Source organism: Haliotis cracherodii, unplaced genomic scaffold (genome assembly GCF_022045235.1).
Source record: "Haliotis cracherodii isolate W230 unplaced genomic scaffold, xgHalCrac1.p SCAF_7, whole genome shotgun sequence".
Lineage (NCBI taxonomy): Eukaryota > Metazoa > Mollusca > Gastropoda > Lepetellida > Haliotidae > Haliotis > Haliotis cracherodii.
In genome coordinates, this window is record NW_027266330.1 from 10659172 (window position 1) to 10684060 (window position 24889).

At 37.2% G+C, this 24889-nt stretch overlaps 1 pseudogene; it reads right to left on the bottom strand.

Annotated features, from left to right (window-relative positions):
• Positions 1 to 3897: 3897 nt before the first annotated feature.
• Positions 3898 to 5248, bottom strand: LOC139448661 (uncharacterized; annotated as a pseudogene).
• Between the last annotated feature and the right edge of the window lie 19641 nt (positions 5249 to 24889).

Below are 24889 nucleotides of genomic sequence, written 5' to 3' on the forward strand. Positions count from 1 at the left end.
ACCTTCAGTTGTTGGCGATCTATAGCCTGTTTTTATATTGTGTTGCAAAATGATAATACATTTTTACATGCTCTCAAACTAGTTTTATGTAAATCTGTGATATTCTAGTTATTATACTGCCCTTCGTCGGCAGAATTTTATACAGTTTGAATTATATTGTTAATGTCAAATTTTGTTTAAGGGTTAATATAATTTCTAGTAGATCCATTTCAAATTTATCAACAATGTGCTTATCAAGTGAAAGGAAATCACACATAGTATTGGTTCTGGCATTAAAATCTCCCATGAGGCTAACATAATCACTGAGTGACAGGTAGTGTGATAGGAATTGTTTAATCTCATTAAATGCATAACAGTTCACATACTTAGAACTTTCAAATGGGACAGGCGGTCGGGTAGCCTAGTGGTTAAAGCGTTCGCTCGTCACGCCGAAGACCCGGGTTCGATTCCCGACATGGGTACAATGTGTGAAGCCCATTTCTGGTGTCCCCCGCCGTGATATTGCTGGAATATTGCTAAAAGCGGCGTAAAACTCACTCACTCACTCAAATGGGACATATACAATACCAATATACTAATCTTGAAAATTGTGAAACACTGACTTTGATATCCTAATCCACATAACATAAGTGCTTTCTGTTTTGTGACCAAATCATTAAAAGTATTTCTGGTTGCAACACCAATACCACCTGATTTTCTTAAAGACCCAGACATGTGATGAATATGTAATTCATATACATCTAATCTTAAATCATCTAACATGTCGGTCTTAATTTTTGGCAGACCAATAATGTCATACTTCTTAGGGGTAGAATGTGTCCTCAGCACCCCATTACTTGTCGTATGAGGCAACTAAATTGAGCAACCTGTTTGCCATGGATTGTGTCCCTGTGTCTGTGGAGGAAGGGATTCTGGGGGTTGAGGGCACTGGATCGAGGAACAGTGTTCCTTTTGCCCAACACACCACTTTGACCTTTACTTCACCTAGACGGGTGGTTGAATGGGCCCGGTTTTATCAATCGGTTGGTCACGCCATGCCCTGAGCATGGTCCACTTTGATGGTCCACTTTGATTTGTAATATATATATATATATATATATATATATATATATATATATATATATATAAATATATATATATATTCCACATAGTAATTTTGGAAAACATCAAAATGTGTATGTGGCTAATGGGGCAATCTGGCATTAGTGACCTCTAGGTTTTATTACATCTTAAGAAAATTGCTATGGGCGGAACCAGCTTGACTTTTATTCTGTTTGACACACATAGCTACCCGTGTCTGTATTGCTCGAGTATGGCATGCCTGTAACCCTGGTGTTTGTAATCGTCTTCCACTGCAGCACCGTCCTTGTAGCAGGGGTGTCAATTATTTTTTTTATTTTTTTTTATTTATGGCTACCCAACCGATCACTGGTTCTCCACAAAAAATATAAGAATGTATATCGGTACAGATCCTGCAAATTGTTGTGATGAGGATTCTGTACAAAATATTGATTCTTGGCAACGATTTCTGGTTGTTGAAGGGATTGATGGTGAACCTCTCAAACTCAACCCCTTCATCGCTTCAAAATCAATCTGCTGGTGGAGTGTGCAAGAGACAGCAATCTCTGAAACTACTCAAAGCTGATCATTTTGCAAATACACTGATTCTTGTCTCTTTACACAAATCTCTCAATTCATGTAAAGGCATTGTACGTGACTGTGCAAAGTGCCTCTCTAGTAATTTAGATGATGAAATTATTTTTTTATCTATCTATATCCAAAATTCTTTTCAAAATTTAAAAGTGACACTAATGTTCGTTCACAAAGAGAGATAATTTAAGAATTGTCAAGTTATGTTGTCTCATGGAACACGCCACAAGTTAACGTGAACATACATATAATGTAGTCATTTTCTATCCTTTTAAATTAAGTAGAGCTAATAAACTGATTTGTCTGATTTTCTTTAAATCTTGCTGAGGAGCGATATACTTTGTAAAGTGTCAAATCTATTCCAGAACGTAGTTCAATGATGTTTGGCTTGTCTGACGGAATAACTGAGTATCATTTACTAGTATTTGTCTGTTGACCCTATACGTTAAAACAATTTTATTGTCTGAATGGTCTCAAGTATATCTTTAAAAAGATTAAACATAAAACGGGAAGATGTAGACTTAAATATTAAAAAGACCAAAATATTTTAAAACCGATTTATTGAATGCAAAGATTATTGTGTTGAAAATGTGTATTTTATATTGATCAGTAAATTTCATTCAATAAACTTTTTTTCTGCGAACATATATTGGAAAGTGAATTTTGGACAAGGTGCAATCTATGCTACATTTTGACGAGAACCAGAACGAGCATGGAAACCCATTTTCTATTTGATTTGTCGATACGAAAATCTGTGCTTAACTTTTGCTGTCAAAATTTCAGTAAATTGGTATATTTAATGGAATACATCTATATGCCGTTAATCACCTGTTTTTAAAGAATGCAATTGTTCAACAGACAGTTTTTAATCAATTTTTATCAAATATATGTCTTTCAAGAGGATATAGATAACAAATAGGTATTGAATTTAAACCGAAACAAATAACTATTACTTTTGCAAGAAAAATATTAGATATTGTATACAAATATTTGATCACATGTATTTCCTTGTTAAGTCAATAAATTCTACACTGTATAGTTAAAATTTGTCCCACACGATTTTAGATGTAAATACTTATGCGAAACCTTTAGAGGTTTTTTACGTATGTAGACGATTGATATAATTTTATAAAATGCGAAAATAAAGACCAAAGCATTGACACAAATGCGATCCAGAAACTATATACATGCACAAAACATGCGCTACCAACCATATTTGTGAGCTGTTACTTTTGGCACTTAATGATGACTATTATCACGCGATGTACGATTGTTATAAGACGTATATGTAAACCTCATGTGATGCAAAAATTGTCCCAAAGCAAGTTTATCTTGTGTTCCAAAAGAATATGAGCAGAAAGGAATTTTACCGAAGACCAGAAATTGCAGGAATAGAAAACATTGACAAACTTTTTTTTGTCATGTAACTGTCATGATATCAGCAGACCATATCAAGTGTCACATAGACACCCTAGGGAGTGCAGAGTCTATTGCAAGACAGAAACGTCAGTAACGTGTGTATGATCCACGGACATTGACAACAGCTTCAACCCTACGCCTCACACTCATTACAAGTTGTTGAATGCCTCTCTGAGGCAAACGGATCCATTCTTCATGAAGTACGGCTTCAAGTCCAGCGAGATTTTGAACTGGGGGATCACGATGTCTGATTTTCTCTTTCCCAGAGATGCTCAATTGGATTAAGATCCGGACTACAGGCCGGCCAAGGAAGAGTGGCAATAGCTTCTTGACGCAAATAAGCCAAAACTGCCCGAGATCTGTGTGGTCTAGCATTGTCGTCCATGTAAACAGGTCTTGTTTGAAGAGGATGGTTGTCAAAATGAGGGATTACCACCGGCCGAAGAACGGCATCTTGGTATTGTTGGCCATTCAGGTTTCCACGAATTGTCACCAGCGGAAGTTTGCATCGGAAGGAAACACAACCCCATGACATGTCATGACAGACCCCCCGACACATGCTAAGGTCATCTGGATGTTCCTTGGTGCAAAACGAGTGTTACGTTGCCTCCAAACACGTATTCGACCATCAAAAATTTCGTAGCAGCATTCGACATTCGTCAGACCAATGGATCCTTCTCCAGTTGGCCAAGTTCCATCGACTTCGGGCACGACACCATATCAGACGATTCCGCATGTCCGCATGTGCCTCTCAGTCAGTTGAGCACGTTTTACTGGTCTTCTGGCGTTATAACCAGCCGCTCTGAAGCGACGCCTAACGGTCATCGACTAGAGTCTCTGATGGGTAATCCACTGCAGTCTTGAATCTCTTAAAGTCGCAAATGGATTTCGTCTGACTAACCTGAAAAGATGTCTATCCTCTCTAGATCTGTTAGAGGTCTTTCTTGGCCTACCAGACCTATGCCTGTCATTGACAGCATTGGTTTGACAATGTTTGACAATCAATTCTCTGTCTATGTTTCTATGCCTGCCTACTTCGATCCTAAGTCTATGAGAGCTGCATCTAAATTGTGCTAAACTTATTCTAAACCTTTTAAAGTTGATGTCAAACAAAAATTATTCTGGGGAAATTGTTGTCTTGAAAAGCTTGTAATAATTGCATTTTTCTGAACTTAAAACATGCGATGCCCATTTTTGCAAGTATATATCCTTAAGTCTTTTGCGTAAAGAAACTAAAAATGAATCTGGATTGTTTGGTACACATTGATTACGCCAAACATACCCATAGCCGCAATCATTTAATAACGACTTTACATCATATACCCAATTGCGGCTTCCATGTTTTTCATACAATAACATCATATTGTAACATTTTCTAGGTAATCTATCAATAGGCATTTTAAGAATCTTGAACCAATACTTGAGAATTCTAATATGCTGAAATATGTAAAGTGGTACACGTCCACATTCACCATATACCATAACACTCGATGTAGAGTTTTTTACGCCAAGGAATCGTTTACAAGCATATAGATGGACCAGTTCAATAGTTCTGTATTCAGTATGCCCCCAGACCTCTGCTCCATATAAAAGAATTGGAGTAATTTTTGTATCAAATATTTTAAAAAAGGTTTGATATGAGAGATCAGTGAACGTTTTCAAACTATGTAAGATTCCCATTAGTATCTTTTTTGCCTGCATTGCTGCATTACTGGTGTGGTAATTCCACGTTAATCTGCCTGTGAAGGTTACTCCCAGATATTTATAAGAAGTGACAATTTTTAACGGTTGTGAGTTGAAGAACCATTTTTCCCTACTTGATAGTTTATTTCCCTTTTTGAAAACTAACACTTTCGTTTTCTCAGTGTTCACTTGGAGTTTACAATTAGAACAGTACAGCTCCAATTGATCTATCAAATTCTGTAAACCTTTTATCGTACTAGAGAACAGAACTATATCATCAGCAAAAAGCAACAGAAATATCTTAACAATATCTCGATGCAGCTGTATACCATCCGTACAATTTTCCTTAATTTGTGCAGCTAGTTCATTAATGAAAAAACAGAACAGAAATGGGCTAAGAATACAGCCTTGGCGTACACCAATGTTACATGTGAAGACATCAGAGTATATTCCCCGATTTTTAACACATGACTTTACATTTTGATAAATATTGCATAATAGTTTACCCATTTTATTACTCACCCCATTTGAAAGAAACAATGACCACATTATATTTCTGTTTACAGAATCAAACGCTTTTTTTAAATCAACAAAAATTGCATAAAATTTTCCACCTTTTCTCTGCATGTATTTGTGAATAATCGCATTAAGTACGAAAATATTATCCGTGGTTGAATACCCTTGTATAAAACCTGCTTGTTCTTCCGAAATTTTATCTAATGAATCTGACCAAAAAGTGAGCCTTTTATTAATAATAGAAATAAATATTTTGCTAAAAACACTCAGAAGGGTAATTCCTCGATAATTTTTGGTATCGGTATGTGATCCTGATTTATGTAGTGGAACAATCACACCGATAGTCCACTCTTTTGGGAAATAAGACGTTTCTAAAATCTTATTAAACAGTAATTCAAGGTATGGGAGTAGAATATTAACAGAATGTTTAAAAAATTCTGGAATTAAACCATCTATGCCGGAACTCTTGCTGTTTTTCAAATCGTAGATAGCTTTTTGAATTTCCTCTCTTGTGATTGGCGAGTCAAGGATTGTAGCAGTTATGTCATTATCACATGTTTCCTGATCTGATAATTCAAAGTAGGTATCATCCCCAACACCATTACCACTAAACATATTTTTGAAATAATCATACCATTTATCAATTTTAATATTATTTTTGCACTCATAATGTGGATTTAGCTTGTGGAGGGTTGTCCAAAATTCTTTCGACGACTTAATGTTATCTTCCAAATATTGTTTTTTCTTTTCAAAAAATATAATCTTCTTTTCCCTGCACGTGGTTTTGTAAAGATTTCTAATTCTTGTATATTCCCTTAATGACTGTAAATCTTTATCTCTTCTGAATTTGTTGAGACATGTACATCTCTCTTTTTTTAGTAACTGACATTCCCAATCAAACCATTTTTGTGTTTTCTTGTCCACGTGAACCACTTTCTTCATTTCGTTCCCAGCATAGGAGAGTGCTTCTCTAATAAACTCAATACTTTCATCAATATTTGTGAATACGGTATCTACTGCTTTTTCAACCAGTGATACAAACTTGTCCGAAGCTAAGTTACAAAGAAATATTTCTTCTTTATCAATTCTCCACGTAAATCTAAATGTACTTGCATAATTAATATCATCATGACCCTCGATGACTGAGTGAAGCCTACACGTACGTAAAGCCATTGTTAATGGAAAATGTTGCGACTCGTACCGTGTGTCTATGTCGAATGTTTTACAGAGTTCAAACATATGTACGGTGGAGATAATATAGTCATTTACGCTTGCCCCTGTACTACTGATGAATGTATAGCACGCTTTCCTTGTGGTATCTGGACAAATTTGGGTCCATGAAACTATGGAAGCCTAATTCAGTTATACATCATCATATTTCGTATTTCTGATTCCCACACCTGAAATCAAGAAACTATGAATATGGTGGCGCTTAACTTTTGTGCATGTGTATATAACAGCGGAACCCTTCGCTTTATGAAACTGTAATATTGAGCAAGGTGTCCCCCGCGAATACAAAAGGACACAACTCACAACTAGAGTTTGAACTAAGATAAGCTCCCCCTGAGTTATCAATAAAGTCACGGTCATTACTGTAGCCTGCCGACACCTTCCGTTTTTATCCTTCCCAAATTATCGAAAAGGTATGTTGTTTCACAGTTCTTCAGCATGGACTCGGATAGAATATATTGTAAGCTATCGACTCCACAGTTATGTAAGAACATTTTTGACGTGAAATCCTTGATGCATTCTTTGTGTTTTCAAAGTGTCAGTTTGAATCACTCAATTTTACAAAATGAAATGTCAATGTTTGAACGTAAAACAGACTAATTGTTTCGCAAAAATATCTATGAAAAAGTATGCCGCTATCTTGGATGAAGATTAAATAAACTTACGACAGGTATGGGGCTATCTTAGATTTACGACAATCTTAAGATATCTTTGGGGTACGATAGTTTCGAAAATATGCTACGATAGCCTATGATTTCCTTACGATACATTTATGATAATTTTAGGGCTACTATCGTCTCGAAAATCTAGGCCCTGATCTTCTGGCACTGTATGACCAACTCCCAAAGTCCTGTGTTATGATGGGAGATTTAACTGGCCAAAACACACTTTGGGGTAGCAATGACAGCAATTCAAAGGGTAAATTATTAGAGGAGTTTTTCTTAAATAACGACTTACGCATTTTCACGTACGCCAATGTCCATGGTTCAGAAAATTAAAGGTCAAAGTAATATATCTAGCATACATCATTTTAAACATGGAGATCAGTTATAAACGGATAAAACGGATATTGCAAATAAACTGGGTGAAACTCTAGCAAACTATTCTTCCTCCTCTAACTATGTACCTAAATTTCAAAGCTACCAAAAGCAGCAGGAAAAGAAAACTATTAATTTTAATTCAGATAACGGGGAAGATTATAATGAAGTCTGTTCCATTCATGTGCTTCATACTGCCCTTGGGCAAGCTCATGATACTATTTCGGAGGCTTAAAACATATATTATCAACTCCTGAAACATTTAACAGAATCATGTTTAGACATCCTACTGTTAATATTTGATGATAATTGGACAGCCAGTAAATTTCCTTCTTCATGGCATGATGCCATTGTTGTTCCCATACCAAATTCTGGACGGGATCATACAAATCCATCAAATTATAGACCAATTTCATTGACTAGTAGCGTTTGCAAAACCATGGAATGCATGATTAATAATAGATTAACATGGTACTTGGAATCTAATAATTTAATCACAAATATTCAATGTGGATTCCATATGTATCGCAGCACCATTGGCCATATAGTTAGACTGGAGTCATTCTATCTTTTTTTGATCTGGAAAAAGCATATGAGACTACATGGAAGCACGGTATTTTAAAAGATTTACATGACTTTGGATTGCAAAGCCGCTTCCCTCAATTAATATCCAAGTGTTTAACTGACAGACAATTTCAGGTCCACGTGGGTTCTACCCTGTTTGATCATTATAATTAAGATTAAGAAGTCCCACAAGGCAGTTTCTTGTCTGTCACATTGTTTAGTATTAAGATTAACAGTTTATCAATTTATCAGTTTTAAATGATTCTATTGATGGTTCGCTTTTTGAGGATGATTTGAATATTTCCTTTTGTGGCATAAAATGCATACTTTTGGAAAGGCAACTACAGCTATGTTTAAATAAAATTCATAAATCGTCTTTAGAAAAAGGCCATAAATTATCAAAATCTTAAACAAACAACTGTATTCATTTTTGCAAAAGAATAAAAACCTCACACAGATCCGGAATAAATTTTAGATGACACACCTATTAAAGTTGTAAAAGAAGCCAAATGTTTAGGTATATTTTTCGATCATCATTTGACATTTCTACACCATATAAAGTTTTTTAAAGAATAAATGTCTGAAGGCTATGGATCTATTGAAAGTTGTTTCAAACTCAAAGTGGGGAGGAGATAAAAAAAAAACTCCTCAAACTATACAGAGCACTTATCCGTCCTAAACTTGATTATTATTATCATTTATGGTGGGGCTGTTTAAGTAATTTAAACTTTTTAGATACTATACATCATCAAGGCCTGATGAGACGTCCCTTAAACACCGTCGCATTAAAATTATCTTTACAGTGTATCTCCAAATTACGTTCTAATAACTCAAATCCAGCATAAGACTGTATATTTAGTCCTCTTTATGAAAATCTCTGCAATTAAAATCATCTGTTCTTCCTCAGCTGGGAATAAGACTATGTTGTGATATTTCTGCTACTAAAATAAATCTTGATTCTATAGCCCCCACTCAGCTTTTGTCTTCTCTACCATGGCAGTTAATGAAGCCAGAAGTGGATCTAGCATTAACTAAACTAAAGAAATCTGAAACAAATCATCTTTTCAACAACAATATTACGAATTAAGAAACACATATGATACAAATCTATATTTACAGAAGGATCCGAGGATGGTGACGCTGTTGCTAGCGCTACGGTCACTGGATCCAGGACTATCACATCCCGATTACCAGATAATTGTTCTATTTTTACAGGAGAAGCAAATGCTGTTTTAACAGCTCTAAAATACACAGCCAAACTAAACATAAATAGTTCATTATGTTTTATTATTAGCTTTCCTGCCTCAAAGCTATTAAAAACATGTCTTCCGCATATCCACTTTTAATAGAAATTGTTGAATTGTTTCATGATCTTGCTACAGGCCAATGCGACATCATTTTCCGTTAGTTACCCAGCCATGTTGGAATCACTGGGAACACAATGGCCGATGCTGCTACTAAAAAAGCGCTAAAAAATCTGTGACACCACTCCTGATCCCATACAGTGATACCAAACCTGTTATTAGATGTTACATCAGAGATCTAATGCCAACGAATTGGGACACCTAAGGAGGTATAAATAAATTGAGGAAATAAAACAAAATATCGGTTACACCTACTTGGGTTGTCAGTCCAGATTTGAAGAGGCCATAATACGACGATGTCGTATTGGCCATGGCAGATATAAAAATGAATATTTATTGAAAAATCCTCCATTTTTTATCCCATGTGATGAATGAATCTTGGTCAAGCATGTCCTGCTTGACTGTGTTGATTTTTCCATTGCAAGGGATAAATATTTCAAATCATCATCAATTAAGGAAGTTTTATCAATTCTCATTTAATTATTTATTTTTAAAAGACATTTAACTTATCAATAAATTCGAAATTGTGTAGATAGCTATATGGTAATGTGTAATTGTGACTTTGATGGTAAGTGGCTATATCCTGAAAGCGGGTTGAAGTAGCGTAAAATTATTGTCCGTGAAAAGAAGACGAAGAAATCTCCGTGGTCATTCAAGACAATTTAATGATCGTTAGTCATTTAGTCATCATAGGCAAGGCATGGCACACTGCCAACACACGCACAGGAACAACACGTGGTTCCATGTAAAAAAGTATGAATCGGGGGCATACAACTTTCGAACCCGCAACAGAATGTCAGTTAAACGAAATCACACCCTATGTACACAGCATCGGCAATAGGCGAACAGCCTTACTATTCTTATCATTATTTAACAGCATTCATTCAATACTTTGACAGTTCCCTGAGAGGATATGTAAGGCCACATTATTCAAAGTACATTATTCATACCTCAGTTTTAAAAGTAGAATATTTGTATATTTTAACTAATGGCTTCATTGCGTATAATCATCAGCAGCTGAAGGGACGGCGTAAATCCTGCTTGGGAACCGTGTAGATAGCAGAAATATTGTAAGTCCCCACGGTCCCTAGTAAGGTGGCCTAACTTTGGTTGCTGGTGATCTAAAGCCCATTTTTATATTGTATTGTTGATTGAAGATGTATTCCTTTCAATGATCTCAACCCGTTTGAAAATCGAAACTGCGATACTCTAGTTATTCTACTGTCCTTCGCTGACAGGTTTTTATTCCATATAAATGTATGTATTATGTGTCAGTTCTCGTGACGATATGGATGAAATATTGCCGATGTGACGTTACATTTTAACTCACTCAATCTTTCTTAAACCACACACATGCAGATTTTAAAAGCTTAACTTCAGTTTCCTCATCTGCGATATTCAAAAAGTTATTATTTACAAATTCTAATGTGAAATTGTTTACACGATCAGATACAGTTTCCTTTTCTCCGATATTCAAATAATTTTTATTTACAGATTCTAATGTGACGCTGTTTTGACAATCAGTTACAGTTTTGCGATCTATATTAAAAATATGGAACTTCGTAGATGTTTCGTGCTAGGTTACGAGCTGGGGCAAAGATTTTTCATGCATATATTTTGGCATTAAACATCGTGTCCGAGCCGAGAAATCGAGGCGACGAAAGCCGATATGTCATTTGACTTACATTACACGCGGTCTCACGAACTTTGATGTAAGTTTGAGAATTTTTTGAAATATTTTTGTTAATTTTGTTTATTACTTTGTATAATATATTTAAAGACTTGCTTGAAACGTCTTTATTTTCCTCGTTGAAAGGTTCGATGTGGAACAGTTGTCGAAGTGTGTGTCCGAGAATTTATTTTCAATAAAATATTGAATCATTTTTTAATCTGTGTATAAAAAATGAAAAATTGCAATGGAATACATAGTTCAGACATTGTGAACTGTGATAGATTTCATAAATGAATGATATGACAGGTAGGTAAAAAAAACTATATACTACGGCGTTTAAAGAGTTGAACTATAATTAACAATCACAGAGCATAGTTTTAAAGTTATCGTTGAGACATCATTCTGAAATTTAAGTCTTATGGTAACGAATCATGGAAGTTAATGTTCAAACTCACACTATGTATTTGCAAATCTGTTTACGCGTGAGCCACTTATTATTGTGATCAAATCCAAATTGTAGTCTAAACCGTTTTTTAATGTCATAGTCATAACACTTTTAGAGTATTTGATATCGTTTACCAATTCATCTGGTTACTGAATTTGACCTGTCGTGCATACGAACTTTCTAATTATCAAATTCCATCAATATAGAAACTGTATCACCCGTATAGAAACCAGCAGCTAACCTTTTCAAATGACCTAGCTTAAAACATATCTTGGTCAAAATGCACTTCAAAATTACTGTATGGAAACAAACAAAACAGCGGCTAAATCACTCTGCCAATCCTCTTAGTCAAATCCTGATATGAAAGTGCACTGGTTTTCTTAATATCGAGACCGATACAAATTCCAACTTGGCAAAGCTGTGTTTTTCAACAATAAGTCTACTGATCTACTACGTTTTAACTTCTATTTTTTTTTAACTCTTGACACTCAATCTAGCGGAAAGTCGATACGTCCATTTCAACAAATCCGGGATAAGTTTTTGACAGATATAGTAAAAGTGCCGGGACCGGGCTGTGAATTCGACAAATCCGAGTTTAATATTGTCAAACATTGGATTTGAATTCTGTGGGATAGTTTTAGGGACACCGTTGTTGAAATCATTCCGGCAAAATGTCAGCTATATCAACCCCTTTGTGTTTCAGATGAGATATCTAACATGCAAACACATTCTAGTGAGTGAGAGAATGAGTTGGGTTTAACGCCGCTTTTAACTCTATTCCAGTTATATCACGGCGTGTCAGCTTAATGTGGGAGAAAAGTCCGACGTGATGCAGTATTCAGACTTTTACCGCTTCGGTGAAACCCAAGAGCACGTGTATGGTGCTGACAAACATAGAATCATAATCTGGGCGAACCGGGATTCGAACGCAACTCTGCATAGCGAATCGCGGCGCCTTAGACGACTGGAGACAGGATTACAGTTGAGGTACCGAGTCTGATCACCCGATGCATTTGGTCGCCTGTTAGCACCAGCACAGGCTTCTTTGCTGGACTTGTAAACTGATACAGATTTGTAAAAAATACTTACCACTGCTTTCTCTGTTCATTCTCTCACCCGCTCTGTGAAAGAAAAATGATGGTGCTCTGAACGGAATATTTCAAGGTGATCATTTACTGAGTAGGCAATACTGTAGGCAATAGATGAAAATGTGCACACTGACATTCTTGAACAGTGACAGCCTCACAATGTCTTAGTTATGATACAGGACCGTTTGCTGGGTTTTTTTCCAAAAAGCAAAACGAAAACAAAAGACACTTAACAGCTAGCTAGTGTCAAAACTGTCAACCCTTTGATAAAATATTTTTGAAAAATTATTTATTACAGTGTATAATTGCGAATTCCGGTTCGCCCCGATAGTGTTCAAGGTGTCTCAGCACCATACCCGTCTTCGTGGGCTTCATAACAACCAACAGTGACAATGTTCTGAACATTCGTGAGAACACTGACATTATTTCTAGGGTCTGGTACGGATTGCTGCTGCCACTTGTATTGACGTGTTGATTGTGAACCTAAAACGGTGTGTTTAGTAGTTTAAACATCATTAATTGATATTGTATGGTCATTTACTGATTTCACAATTTAGTTCGGTGCGTACTGTTTTCAGAGTTAACCCTCGTATTTCATTGTGGAAATCACCTCATGCACCTGCTGCAGCTTGTTCTCTTCCCATGGCGGACGCCGGTTTTTGTTTATGAAGCACCATCACATGTGTGTGGCTGATTGTACTAGTCTGGCTAGGCCACTGTGATGAAGTTAGATACATAGATACTCCACTCAGACAATTAACACTAAATCCATGCCGGGCAATACTTATTTCATACCCTAAATGTCCAGCTTCATGCAAGGTGCCTGTAAGTACCATCTTATAACGTATTTTGGCATGATGTACCATTAGCCCATAACAAAAAAACAGCATTTTTCAATTCGAACCATAAAAAAAGTGTGTACCAAGACGAAGTCTGATATAATGAAAAATCTGATCCACAGTTTTGTCTCAGAAATCGACTATGGAATTGTCTGTGACATTATCATATATGAGCAAAAACACCTGAAGCCTACAATTCGTAAGTCGTTATCATTATATTTCTAATTGAAAACATTACTTTTGATGAACGTGGACGAATAGGGAATGTCACATGGTACTTAGGATTCAGCAGATTCAGATAAATTAATGATGAAACCCAAATACAGACGCTTTCCTATACAACAGTAAAACAAAATGAACTAATGTTTGTTTGCTGTTGAAACGCAACACTCAGCAATATTCCAGCTATATGACGGCGGTCTGTATATAATCGTGTCTGTACCAGACACTCCAGTGATTGACATCATAAGCATCTACGCGATTTGGGTTACGATGACGGGCATAAACTAAGCCTGAACACCCGATCCCGTTAGTCACCCCTTACGAAAAGCATAGGCGCCTTTTAGGGCAAGCATTGGTTGCTGAAGACCTATCCTATCCCAGATCCTCACGGATATAATGAACTGATGAAATGAAACGTATCAATAATAAGATATGTATAATACCTGCTTCCATCGTCACCCTTTGCACTACTTCCACATTTCCATGACCATGCATTTCTGAAAGGAAATGTAGTGTGAATGTTAACAAGAGAATGTTATTCATGATAAAAAAAAGTGGATTTAAGGAATAATGGACACCAAAGGATGGTTGTGCTGTGTCACTGACAGAATTTAAATCTTTCTGTATTTTAGAGTCTCACTTCGCATGAACTTAAACAGTACCTGGAGGAACAGTGGCTTAGCATACTCTGGCCGTTGTTACATTAGCCATTGCGCCAAATGTTGTGGAAAGAACACTTGGTGATTGTTGTCATCTCAGTTATCGGTACATAGGAAAAGTCCAAGGTGAAGGTCAGCTATCATCAATAACGCGTATGTCCCCCGTTGGAATCGATAGGGGCCTGACATGTCCTGCCTGATGAAGAGACGAGTCTGTAGACCCGTGCTCTTCCAATCCCCTCGACGGAGGAGAAATCTTGATTCGTCGCTGAACCAGACATCTCTCCATCGCAGTCAAGACCATACCATGTGACTGATATCATGAGCATCGAGCCACGCAAATGGGATTCCATGACATGCATCAACCAAATCAGGAAGGGTAACAACCAGTACCATCTTTTAACGTCTTTTGGTATGACGCGGCCGGGGATCGAACTTTCCGCTCTCCGGGCTGACGCTCTACCACTAGACCGCGGAGGGTGTCAAATGTATTTTGAGATATTATAGGAGCATGGTTATAATGTAAGGAACAATTGTAAAATATCATGAACAACTGAACATATGCGTTCACAATCACTGATATCTTCATATTACATTACATTTTAAACAAAAAATGCTGGGTAATGGTCGAAAATGACTGAAACCTCTTGAATAAACTTATCAACGTGTGAAGTTACAACTACTTTGTCCATTGGTTTGTAAGAAGATGTTTACGACGGAAGACAGACGATTCTTTGCAGTTTCAAATATGGCTACTGGTAGCCATGATTTATTTGCGAAGATTTATTTTTGAACAAACAGCTTGCGACGGACGACGAACAACGGACGCCGGATAAATAGGCCAGTCATGTGGGCTAAAACTTGTATATGGCTCCATTAGTGACTTCGATTGCACCTTCATGGTGCTGATAATTTTCATGGCAATTATAATGAAACTGTAAGCCTACCCTGACATTGATGAATGCTTGATTCTGATATGTTAAAAAGAGGTTTTCTTTTTGCTACGGAAACCCTTTTGAAATATATCAAACCTTTTCACACAAAAACGTGCGTATGAATACCTCTTATTTATACATTTGAAACCTCGCGCTAAAGCGGTTGATTCCAAATTAGAATAAGTGGTATCTACTCTAAAGTGGGACAACATCAAACTTCAAAACACAGTAGGATTATTTCCTAATTATTACCCTCTACAAAGCAATCCGTTTGCGCTGAGGCGGGTTCTCGCGGACGTCAGCTGGTGGTTAGATGAGTGAAATTCGGAGTGAACTTACTTGACGTAAAGACTTGTCCAAGTAATCATAAGACAGAGGCATGGCACAGTAATCACAATCAGAGCGACGCATAGACGGTATGTAGTAGTAAGTGTTGCCTCCATGTCTGTATAATCCCTTTCTTTTTTCACTGCAGACAGATACGCACATACATAAAATATAATACCTGAATATTATTTTTCAATTGTCCCTTTCTCTTGGAAAATGAAAGAATTTGTATATTGTAAAATGTAAGAAAGTGACAATATAAATATGTTTAAACGAGGACTAAATTTCATATCTCAATAAATATATGAAACTACTCAGCATAAAGGATCATACTGCTGACCAGAATACCGTACCCATAGGCCAAGTGCATTTGGTATAGCCTGGAATTATTTTTTAGAAGGCTGGGTTTTTTTCTGGATACTTTCCGAAAGTCATACTGACGCATCTAGCACAAATTTCCCAAGGTTCCCATGGTGGCATTCTCCAAATGGCCGCTATTATTTTTGAATAATTCTGCAGTGTTACATTCATGATATCATGCAATTTATCAAATGAAATCTCTTTTTATAAGGTGTCACGCAATACTTGATGAATATGTTATGATTAAGATTTGTTTTATGAGCATTTTTAGAATTATTTAACAAGTTTTTTTGGCAGATTCCCCGGTAATAGTCAGTTTGGATATAAACAAAACAACATGGCACTCACCTGTGTTCTCTTCAGCTCTTAGAGGTTTTGTGTCAAAACATCGATCCAAGAACATGTCATAAACAACGCATAATTGCTCTCTTGACTAATAATGCCATTTTAAATGAAAGTGTGTTCTATATTCTAGTTTATTTCGTCACAGTTTTGATAGTGTTACTTGATAGCATTGCATGAAGATCCGGGTAGAGATCCGGGTCTTCAGCGACCAATGCTTGCTGTAAAAGGCGAATATCAGGATCGGGTGGTCTGGCACGCTGACTTGGTTGATGCATGTCATCGATCCTAATTGCATGGATCGATGCTCATGATATCAATCACTGAATTGTCTGGTTCCGACTCGATTATTGACATATGGCTGGGATATTGGAATATTGTTGAATGCGGCGTGAAACAACAAAAGAGCAAAGCAATGGTATTTACATTTTTAGAGAAAATATAAGTGTTTGCAAAATGCCTTAAATGTGTTTTTACACCTTTTTACACAATTTGAACACATACACCATGAGATAATTAGTTATTACAATGATACAATGTCATTTACAAATTGTAACTATTCAAACCTTTTTAGTTTCTGGTCTTCCTTGCACACTTTGTTTAAGAAACAATCTGTAATACACACTCATACAATACGTTGACTTTAAAGGCAAGGATTTATATATATGTATCAAAATATTACACATCTTAAATACCATGTACCATAATTTTATTGATATGACATGTATATATATGCTGTACCTGCTGAGATGAATAAAGAAGGGGGGAAATAAACAAACAAGGTACCAAAATGTTACCTCAGTTATTTTAGTCTCATGGTCATGCAATTTATCATTTCATCAACAAATTGTAATGGTAGGCGATAAACCTCGCAACCCGCAGGCAATCTTAGTATGAGTAATCTTATTACTGTACTACCGTTGTACATATGCTCTTGTCAAATCTGACTTCTCATTCATCGTTGTGTATTATCGTCATGTTGTTCGGTAATCTATGTATAGACTCTCACGTCTCGACATTCCGTTTCACGTGAATACGCTATATGGAATATAGACATTATAGTTATTGGCTGTTTTGTTTGTTTCAGACATTTACCCTGTACAAGAGTCGAGAACACGAAATACAACCAAAGTCAAGCTAACAAATTGAGTATATCGTTCAGTGAGGCTCCCGAACCGGGGTTATCTGAACCGCCAGATCCTCTCCAGGGTGAGAACGAAGACCATAAGACAAGCGGTTGTGTGCAGATCCTTTTTTCACCCTAGATATCCCACCTGGGCCTGTCTTGGAGCTTGACCACTGTTGCTGTCAAGTGAATATTATTGTCACTGACTTTTTTTTCCAAATATCACTGCTTTTGAAGATGACACTGCCTATCTATCGTGTTCTGCCATTGTAATCCATTTGGAGTAATTTTTCATTGATATGTAAACCTTGTTAATTTTATTCTTCCATTGTTCATTGTACACAAGTTCTTTTTTGTTGGTAAGTTTCACTCAACAGTTCACAATTCTTTTGCATATCGATTTCTTGTTGTACTTGTTTTAATTTGGAAGTCGACAGTATGTTCATAATTCATTTTAACATAAAATGTGTCTGTTAACGAAAATGTATTTCCACTGGCCTATCCAGTGATTGACGTCATGATCATCGACCCACGCACTGACCCCAAGTCACCAAACGTAACAAGTATAAGTTGCTAGAGTCCTATATTCTTACCAGGAACCCACACGGGCTCGTTTCTGCTGTTGTGTTTGTAGCATTAGCTTGAGATTTCAAATAAATCTTGTTTCTTTATGGACTTGATCCCTCAAGCTGTTGCATTTAGTTTCCGAAGTTAAGCCTCCGTCACACAGACAACGCGACCCAACCTCCTGGCGACTAAAATATTTTACAATCGCAATAAGGTTTCAGGGGGTCTCTGAAAGGTTTCACTGGGGTCGCTACAAGGTTTCAGAGCGGTCGCAACCAGTCTTTTGAACATGATTTGGTCGCTCGGAGGTGTCATTGGTCGCCTGGAGGTCCACAAGTGATGTTATTTTAATCTCAGATATTGGTTTCCACTGTGCAGCGATCGGTTTCGTCTACACAAGGGTGTTGACTCTTTTGCAACCTAGTGCCGACCTATCGGTGATTTATCAGTGATGAGGTGGTGATTGACCGGCGCTTCATTGGTGACTGGTTGTCGATCAGTTGCAAAGTGGTTTCCAAGCGTGCGTCGATCATTCGCCGATGGGTTTGCAACATGCCACCGTCTATATAAAGACCTGTCTCTGCGTTACAGCATCATTTTGTCATAAGTACTCAGAGAGTTCACATCATTTATTTCAATTCATCACTATGGCCCGTAAAGTCAGGAAATTGAAGAACCAGAAATTGAAGAAGACACAATAGAGACAACTGCTAGGGTGCACAATTGAGCCAGAGCCAACATCTCAACAAAGGAAGAGTAGAGGGAGCCAGATTTACTGGATGCTCTAATGGCGACATGCTTTCCATCTATGGCCCCAACAGCATGTGGAAAGTTTCAGGTGTTGAGGGTGTCTTCACTACTTCATCACCATACTCTTGGATGATGGTTTCACAAACTTCACGAACAAATACTGATATTGTGTTGTGTGCCACTCTGAATGAGAAGGCAAAGCTGTGATTACTGTTTTCAGTTGCCAGGAACCGAAGGGTGACATCAACAAGCGTCAGCCCAGGACTCAAAGATCTTATCCAATTACTGTCTTCTTTGGTCAATCTGGGTGTGAGTCTTTGTACGAGTTCGTGGAACATGACAGGTTCCATTCTGAGGTAACCCACGCAATCACCACTCTGCCATCAGATTCTTATAGTCTCCAAGCTGTGGCCTTCTTGCGATCCAAGGCCTTAGACAATACTGCCTTCGCCTTGCCCTTCTCATTCTTCTGTACACAATCATTGCAGCAACTGCAGCATTTTTATTTATTCTTTGCAGGCGGAGCAACTGCAACTGTTCTGCTGTTAACATCTTGACAACTTGCAAAGAAATGATTTTATTCAGAAAAACACCCTTTTTATATGCATCATATTTTGATCGATGATCCATCGACAACTAGACACCGACCAGTCCCTGTTCAGTTGCAACAAGTCACCGAAAATTTGCTGACATTTCGGTGTATCTAGATCTGCAGTGAACAGTTGCCGACACTGTGTCAATCACTGACACGTTGCAAAACCTATTGCTGATTGATCGGCGATCATACCCTAATTCCAAATATGGGCAGAAGTATTTACACCGGTCTCAGCGATCGCTAGTCGGTCGCAAAGGAAATCAGTAGCCAAGAGGTTGCATCGCAGTTGCATTGTCTGTGTGACTGTAAATTATTATTAGAGATATCAATAAAATGTATGAATAATTGCAAAACATAACAGGAACAATTATGGAAGAGAAAATTACCAAATACTCACGTTCTCTTTGAGGCGGTCTGTTGCAAAGCTTGCATCCTGACCTGCACCTGAACATGTCTTCCTCTTCTCTTGTTAAACACTCTTGCGGACACTGATACTGGCAGTCATCACCAAATAAGCCTCTTCGGCATTTAAGACAATGTCCACTTACTTGATCACATGACTCATACCTAGGTTTACAGGAGGCATTGCATAATTTGCCATACCGACCACCCATGCAAGTATCCTGTAAACAGTTTCCCTGAATACTACATGCATATCCTTTACATTTGTCTAAACACGAGTGTTCACAACTCTCTCCATATACATGACTCTCGCAAAGTGTACAGTTCTCACAATGCCAACGATTGCAACGTAGACAACCTTCAGGACAGGGTATCTTACATCCAGGGTAACAGAACCCATCAACACATCCTTCTTCACACATTGTCGTTCCTGTGTCTTTGTCCAACACACATCTGCCATTAGTACATGTCTCCTGACATGGATGTTGACAGTATATATCAGCAAATCCTGGTTCACACCCGTCAGTGCATACTCTGTTCTGGTCACACTTTCCAAGTAGACAGTTTTGACAACTCGGGGAAGCTGGAATTGTACTGAGGCAAACTGAAACTGGAATTACGAACCTAATGTAAAAATTAACACGTTAATATTCTGCAAATACGCGGCTCTGGACCGGACTAAACATTGATTAACGTTCCACGCCGAGCCTGCCCGCCGTTTGATTTAGTTGCAGCTTGTAACAAGTATTATTAGTTTGTAACCTTCTAATCTGGAATCACAAAAGGGTCAATAAAAAATAACTAAAGTTCATGACAGCAAGTTATTTCCTTAATTAATTGCACATGATGTACAACCAGTGGCGTATAGAACATAAGATGTCAGCAACATATGCTTGTCACACATGTAAGAGGCGATTAATTAGATCGGGTGGTGAGGCTCGCATTAACTTATTTACTGCATGTAAACATATCACAATCGCTTTGATCGATGCGTGGGTAAATCACTGTTGTGTCTGGTTGAGACACGATTATATACTACAGCAACATTTCAGCCATGACTAATTGAGACTGGACCAGATAGGCCATAATGGACATGAGAAAACAAGCAACTGGGGTACATGTTTCATTTACCTACTTCAGTTTTATATCAAGCATATGAACAAAAATGAATCAATGAAAATAAAACATATACTGCACACTGAATGTAGGTCACCGTGATTAACTATTGATATCATATTAAGGTTGTCATTGCTTGTACATAAACATTCAAAAAATAAAAGCACCGCATGCATAAGACATAATCTGCGGAAATAAGCATTCAGTGAACCTCACTGTGACCTGGATCTTATACGTAGATCATTCACAATTGTTTCAGATCGCGGACACGTCTCATGCATAACATGTACCAGAATTCATTGACATTTTTTTCGTCAAGCTATGGCATATATGTGTTCAAACATTGTATTGAGCACCTGGTATCATCACTATTTCCTAGTGATTCATATACACATGATATTGTGGGAATCGTACAATCGACTCTGCTTTTGGTGAAAGGGTCTTGTGTAGGTACCAAAGTACTTTACATGCATATATGGCAGGCATTGACGGAAATGTGTCATACACAATGTACTTTTGTCGCACATTCGGTGGGCATTGAGTGTTGAGCATGGCTACGTGTACCTCGTCACCAGATTGTAGTAGAGATAAAGGATTCGTCCCTACAAATTATATAATATTTCCTTAGTTGTTTTATATTGTGCCACAACTACTTTGATTATTGTAGTAACTTCAACAGTACATTTTATAACCTATCTTTGAAGAAGGTGCTATTAGATTAAGTGCCTACCAACGATGATTTTGAAAGAAGTACTTTCTTTTTGATATTAGAATCCACGGTGACGCGCTGTCAAATCAACTGTTCGTTTAGTTTGAAACCCTATTGACTACCTTCAGCACACGTTTTAAGTTTTATTACAGAATTAAGGTTAGGACGCCTCATCGGCAATACCCCAGACAGAGTAGTAGACAAAGGTCGTAGTAGCTTAACATACAAACCTGTCAGTACACAGCAAACGTTAAGTTGAGGGAACATCCTGCAACAGAGTCATTAGTAATTTTATTTTTTGAATTTTCTCATAATCGGCGACATTTGTTGAAGCTACTTGTATAACACGTACTAGGTCTAGCTTAACCATACTCCTCAGAAAAGCAAAGCCAAACGTGCACTTGAGAGGGATTGCACCAGAAGTGAACGACAATAATTTAAGAGCATTGTCCTGAAGAAAAGGTCAAATCAAGTTTAGAACTGACAACGTCACAAACATCAGAATTATGGTGAACACCACTCAAAGCTGAACATCCAACAAATGTTATTACATTCTGAACAGAGATGTCTGCGTTATGGCCATAAAGAAGGTTTCAATATGGCTGAATAATGGTTGTATAATGGATATGTCAAGGTCAAAATACAGAAACTATGATCCAATAGCAACCATCCATACACCAAATAGCATTAGATTTTCAAAACGAATGAGCACATAATGGCTGAGACTCTCCTACTTGGGGGCCATGAAATGTCAATGTAGCTTCAAATGGACCCATTGCACTGTTGTTCACGTGGCACATTTAAGTCTTTACCTCACCTTTTGCTAATTAGCTAAATATTCACTTACTTGTAACTCAATATCAGTTTCAGGATTCAGAGATTCCAAAACTGGATTCTTGTTCGGCTTCTTTTTATCTGCAACATATGGTATAAACTTTATATACAATGATAAGGCATGTGTTGATATGTTACAAAAGTGATACATGTCCGACTACTCTTAATTACATTATCTCTGCAATATATCTCATCAAATTATGGCTTCTCTGGAGAAATCCCTGCATCGATGGAACTGAAACTCAGTATGCATCTTCCAAATTAAGATGACACCATAGTTATTAACGGTTTTGGAAATCCCGTTTTCAAAAAGGCCGCAGCGATATATATACGTTTCGTATTATATAACATATATGTTTCCCTTCTGATTTTTTTCAATGTTTTAAGTTAAAATTCTAACTTTTATCCTTCTAACAGAAACAGAAACTTTAATATTCTGTGTCTACCATGAGGTTGACATGTTATAAAATGAACATCTTTCTTGTTTTATATACATATTTGTAGCCTCGCAACTGTCCTGGTCATGAATTAATTGGTTAATCTGTTATATAACATCCTAAATAATTTTTCCTAGGAAAGTTTAAAGTTCATTTTGAATAAGAATACGGGGATAATGGGGAACATAAAAGACACATAAAAGGTACAGCAATAGGAACTAAAATGGCACCCACGTACACTACGTTAGTTCTGGGGTATTTGGAACGAACTCTAGAACCAAAAGTGAGAGAACAGTTAGGACCTAAAGTCGCTGAATACTTTAGAACAAATTGGCGACGTTGCGTTTTCATCTTGTCACCAGGGCCATACATAAATTAGCATTCCATATAATTCAGCAAGGCGTATCTGCATGATTGTGTCACATATATCTACAAGGAACATACGACTTGCAGAACTAACTACATATCTACAATCTTGTGGATACCGGATTCTTCTTGTCGAAGATGGAATAAAGAAAGCAACAGCCACCAGACAAAGAAACTGTTGATCATGAAAGTGCGGCATAAGGAAATTAATCTCAATACCAATCTGGCCTATGTATCTGCGCACAATCCCAAAAATCCGGAACTTTATTTCATACAAATTGTACAAATGGTGGGGCTCCCCCCCCCCCCCTCCCACACACACACACAGACTCACTCACTCACTCACACACACACACACTAACACACACACACACACACACACAAATAGGGGTAATTTGGCTAAATTGCTTTAAACGACTTCTTCCCTGGAACTAAGAGATAGATCTCAATCATATTTGTTTAGAAGATTCTTCAGTAGTGAGGATTCAAAATTGTACAAATGGAGGGCTGACCCCCAAAAGGGCTGAGGGCCGGGGCCAAATAGGGGTAATTTGGCTATATTGCTTTAAGCGACTTCTTCTATGGAACTAAGAGATAGATATACACCAAATATGGTTGGAAGCATTCTCCAATGATGGGGTTTCAAATTGGAGAAATGGAGGGGCTGTATATTTTGTCATGATTGCGTAAATATCCAGGTGAGCACCATGGGTCCTTGTATTTGTTTTTATTCTGCAATTTATCACTGACAATCCCCCCCACTTGATGCCAAATTTCTTCAACCCTCAATTTGAAGTCGAATATAATGTAAAATACATCACGATACACTTTAAAGTTTTGAATACTGTGCGAAATTCCATGGTCTGTGATATCATCCACTGGCATTTCAGGCGAAGCAAAATTACTGAAAATGATCCCTGAAAGTTAGGTACATCGTAAATGTCCCCGTTATTTAGACGTTACTAAAAAAACAATCATTTCGTTATTTACGGCATGTTTTGACATCTAAATATCGGATATTTAATCAGAGAAGTGAATTTCAAAAATAGCATATTAGTGATCACGGGTATCTGTCTTTTATCAAATCACCAATGACCATTCCAAAACGTCGCTGATAACCCTATATTCGTTTAGATGTTTTGGATAATTTTGCACACATATCTAGAAGAACTGTCTTGGTCTTGGAATTGTTTTAAATGTTATTTGATATACACAACAGTGATGTCTAACGATTCGCCAGGTGCGCGTTAGTCAAACGACATAAACAACAATTCCAAGACCAAGACAATTCTTCTGGAAAAGTGTGCATATATTTTAACGAAAAATATTATCTATTTTGCTAAAGTAATATATTCAACGATACATTGACGTCAGCCATTTACGATATGTACTTACATGTTTGTCGTCTTCTTTTGAAAGGCACACACCACACACTGAAAATGTTATTGGCATTTTCTTAGTTCTCAGATAATTCAGTTTTAATAATTATCTAATCAAACTTCACATGGCATATAGTAACGGAATGATCTGATTAAATCTTGGTTAAACCACAATATTATTCCAGCTATCACCTTATACAAACAACACAAAAGAATGTTTGTCGCTGTGAAGCAGTATTCCACCTATGTGACCGTT